The sequence below is a fragment of the Halyomorpha halys genome, unplaced genomic scaffold (assembly GCF_000696795.3).
Source record: "Halyomorpha halys isolate HHAL.00 unplaced genomic scaffold, Hhal_1.1 Scaffold916.1, whole genome shotgun sequence".
Lineage (NCBI taxonomy): Eukaryota > Metazoa > Arthropoda > Insecta > Hemiptera > Pentatomidae > Halyomorpha > Halyomorpha halys.
In genome coordinates, this window is record NW_027108073.1 from 548,741 (window position 1) to 553,907 (window position 5,167).

The following is a 5,167-nucleotide window of genomic DNA, read 5'->3' on the forward strand; positions in this document are numbered from 1 at the left end:
GTAACCTCTTTTTGCCGTTCCACGTCTCGCACAGTCTCCACCATCATCGTACATCGAATAAACGACCGATCAATCCCCACTTGCTCGAGTCTCCACAGCCGTTTGATCTTTTCCCATATGACCTCATTCCCTACGTAGAGATAATAAGTTCTTCCCGCCTTCGATATGGTGTTGATCGAGGTTTGCCCATACTTGGAATATTCCACCTTCATAAGGCCGGAAGTCCTTGTTTTCCAAATTATCTGTAATTTTTTGTCGTTCACGATCTCATCTACCTCCTCCATCTCGGACGGTCTATCTCCCGTAATTGTCTGTTTAAAAAGTCAGATAAATAAGGCTACCATGAAGAGGGGAGTGGCAGACTACCCCAGCGGTTCGTCGTGGATGGCGAGGGTCGGAATACCTCCAACACCATCCTCTGCCTCGGCGTGACTCTTGACCGGCACCTCACCCTCTCCAGTCACGCCAAGGGGAGACTAAAGCTGGCCCGGTAGAAGTCGCATAGGCTCTACCATCTGACGTCACAACAACTTTCACTGCGCCTAAAGCTACAAATATATAAGGCCATCATTCGTCCAACGCTGCTCTGTGGTGCACCACTCATGAGATACCTATACAAAACAACACTGACCAAACTACAGAGTTTCCAGAACTCCCTCCTGAGGCGAATAGTACGAGGAACATCACTCCAGCGGGCCAGGAACAGAGAAATTTGTGCAGAGCTCCAACTCTCAACCTACCAGAATTCATAGGCCGTAGGCACATCAAGTTCTTTGATGGGCTGAAAGCCTGTGCCAATCCTATGTTCAGAGAAATCACCCCTCCACCAAGACCTGGGAGGTGGCAGAGCACTGTTCCCTTGGTTGATGTTCTCGCCTCGGGAGGGACTTCTGGCTCTACAGCCTGAAGTCATCACTTCATCAACGCCAGCCGGAATACCCCCTCCCTATTCCTAGTACGCTCACGGCAGACTTATGCCATCATCGATGACACCGCCTCCAATGGACCCGGCAACTTATCTTATAATACCACTCTGGCAAACCAAGAACCATATTTGCCTGCATATATACATCCATTTCTTATTTGTATATATTTAATTTGTTTATTTTTCTAGGTCAGACAAAAAAAAAAAAAAGGAGTGGAGGGTTTCACGGCGTTTTTTATTATTATTAGAGCTAAGTATATGAGAAACACTAAGTAAACAGGAATGAAATCTAAAATGCAAATAATTAATAATATAAAATTATAATAATTATTTTTAATATAAATAAGCACGATAACTATAAAGATGGTTGTAGCACAAAAATATGTAGATTTAAACATTAATCAACAATTGGGATGGGATTAGTTATTTTTTTCCCCGGACTCTTGTACAACGACCATGACATCCAATAGAGTGGTGTGTGGCCACCTTAAATGAACACTAGCGGGAGAAACAGTGGTAGTTAAAGGCTTACACTAAGTGTTGTGTGCAACCTATACTCTACACAGCCCTCATCACAGTTTACCACAGCCTACGGCCTGATCATCTATTCACTAGCACTATATATATTTAATTGGAAGGAGAGAGAGCGAGACATTTGGCCCAATCAGAGAGCGATCTCCCTATTAGCTCCTATTCAAGCAGGGACCGGAGGGGTGCTCTGAATACCATTAGATTCCCCTCCTGTTTCTGTTATTCCTGTAATAGCGGCGGTGTCTCTCTGCCTAATTGTCTCGTTTGCTTGATCTCTATCGCCCCCTCTGTATACAAGGGAGCAGATTGAACAACCCACTGCGGGATCATATCCGATTTACGCGTATCATTCCCAACATTATAATAGAACAATTTATATATACAACTATGCATGAATTAGTCTTCCTATTGAATAACATTGAGGTAGGAAGATCAAAAGCTTTTCAAGATTATATTTTAGCAATAGAAAAAGTGTCCAAGGATTGGCACTATTTCAAGGACTAGACTGCACTCTCTCTCTCTCTCTCTCTCTATATATATATATATATATATACAGCCATTTTACCTGAATTTGCGAACTCCCCGCCAAGGTGGGAAATACACGTAACAGCAACACTCGACAGCACTAACTCCAAAGGATATCAAAAAAGTTTCAGTGGTTCCTAATAAACAATGTTCGGTAAGGAATGGATCTTTTCATACAAACGAATCTTTAACTTTATCTTCGGAACGCTGATATCACAGTTCTTTTATTCTTCTAATTTCATTATTATGTGGAATTTATATTGCCCAAATAATTGATGAATTTGCAAGGAATAAAGCAAGACGAAAATCAGTCTAACAATTTGTAAAATATATATTTTTTAATTAAAAATCAAAATCAAAATCTATAACGCTAGAACCCACGAAGGGATAGGGTTTATATAAGGAGGTGTTTCATTCAAGATCAGGCTCAACCACCAGAGCTACCCCAATTAAGGCTACCCACTTTATAGAGGCTGAGTGTGCCCCAGGACTTCTGAGCCCATAATTGACTCACGTACAGTATAGAATAAATAATTCTCTACCACAACCAATTCACCAATTGGTTTCACCAAGGATTCGAACCTTGAATTTGGTAGCACAGCGTCTTACTCATTACCCTTTTCCTTTGTTTTTTTTAAATAAATATATTAAATTTTTTGGTATATCGATTTTTTTATTTCTTTTATTTTTTTTTATTATAGTGAATTGGAAGTTTTTTAGACTTTTTTTTGGTCCCCCTTGTCTTGTTCCACCTCTAACGAAAGAAAAATAATTAGAGTGCAAAAATGTCCTATTCTAGCCCACACATATAAGAACGCATCTGATGGTTAAATCTTTGCTTTTCTAAGGAACTTAGTGAGGTTCTTAACTACGCCACAATATATTAATCATTTGATATTTTATTGCTGTGCATAAACAGTTTCTACCATGTTCAAAACGAAAGAGCATTTTTTTTTGCAAGTTTTTTTGATATAATTGACAGGCTGGAAATACCACTTTATAGAATAGATATTTCATTTTTTTTTTTTAAATTTTACTAGCTCGACTATTGACAAATGTACAATTAAATAATCTTTAATATCAGCTGGATCTCAACCTCATTTAAATAGTTTAACTAGGATTAAATCCAGAATTTTCAAAAAATCTTCCTCTAAAGTACCTCTAATTTTGTGTATTTTACATAATTAACCATTTTACCTTATTAGTAGTAATAAAAAATGTATAAATATTAACTATAAATGAATTTGATCGGCAAATAATGCAGACAAATGAAGAAATTGAAGTTAAGCAGTGAAGAGACTGAAGACCAGCCGAGCGTGGTCGATCTCACCCAATTGCAATCATGTACACAGTTATGTTATATTTTGGTCGTTGTATTCTTCTAGTAACTGTTGTATTTTTGGCAGAAACAAAGTTCATATTCGTTACTCCCACCTCGAGAATTCCTAAAATATGAATTTTTATAGCAGAAAAATAAAAGTTTATTGTTAGAACATATCGTCTTCCACGCGGTAAATGAAAGTTGTGTTTTACAGAAGTTAACACTTTCTGCATGAGTAAATACTCAGAAAATGTTTATTTCGTCTTATTTGAAAATAAAAAACCTTAGGTTAGCCAAAAACGTTAATAAAAATATTATATATTATAAGATTTAAATAAATATTATTTATCTAATATCTCATAATTTAATCCTGGTTATATACCTCAACTACCACATTCATGTTTTAAAATGAAACCCAATTTCAAAGAAAAACAAAATCCCAACTCACACTTTGGAAAAAAAAACGGAGCTATTAGACGTATAAATGCCTGTACCTGTGCCTGTTGCTAGTACCTTAATTAATGTTATTTGAATTTATTATAATATAGTCGATAGCGTTCATCTATGTATGAGCAGCAATTTCTATGATAACCGCCAAAATTAATTCACAAAATATCGATTTTTTTTAATTTGTAAAAACGTATTGCTTTTTGAAAAAATGTATCTCGAAAACTATTTAACGTAACGAGCTCTGTTGAAGCTTATATTTAAAAGAAACTTTACTCTATTCTAAATAATATGTTTAACGTATTTTAGTGTTATAGGTAGTTTTAAGGATATGGAACTCCGGTAGAAAAATTAGCAAATTTATTTTAAATTTTTCTCGAATACAATACACTTCCGGGGGCGTGTAACTCAAATACTTTAATATATAATTTATAACAACACTTATAGTATCTCTTGTATGGTCAGGTAGAAATAGGACTTTTTTCTGATTAAAAATAACTCACAAGTTTTTACTCGAAACAACTGAAAAATGAAGTTTTTTTAACTCCTGGAAAAGACATAATTTTTTTACCACCTAACTATAGTTGAGTCTTTAATTTTGATTCTTAACTTTATATACGTTTTATTAAAGTAATTAAAATTTGTTTTAAATATATTTTTTTAATTCTCCTTCTTGGAATCATGGACTGTTACCCGACCGCTGATCTAATTTAATATGAACAACTGAGTTCTCGCCGAAAGATGTATCGAGAATATCCTATCGGAAACATTTGCCGGACTGAGCAAACAACAAAGATATGATGATGAAGAGGCCGCCACACAAAGCCCCCTCGTGGCGACGAACCGATTTCCTAACGAGATCTCCTGCCGAGTTTCGGGACTACCGTGCCAGATGCCGAAGATTCAATTTTCGCCTTCACCAGATGTTCGCTCTGGAATTTCCGTACAAATCCCGAATAAATTGGCTGCCAATTGGATAGTGATAAGGAAAGTCGATGTGACAGATTAACGATTTAGAAGAGTCGAGCTGATTTGGCGAATAGTCCAAGAAATAAGTACCAATAGCTGTTTTGCAGGAAAAAAAAATTATGTTACAAATCTATTATTATGCCATAATTGGAAAAATTATAAGGGTGGAGTGGGGCAATGGCTCCACCTTAAGAAAAAGTTAACTTTCTGGCTTCGATTTGATCTGAAACTTAGGTACTAGTACACGTACATATTATATGAATCAATAATGAGAAGATAGTTGAACGGGGATAATATATATGAAGAGAAGATGGTGGAGGATGCGGTCAGAGAATAACACCAATAAGTTGTAAAAACTTATTTAATAGTGTCAATGTTTCGGCCAGAATTTCTATCCTTCATCAGGGTTACTAGTAGGAAATCACATATATGTGAAATATTATATATGT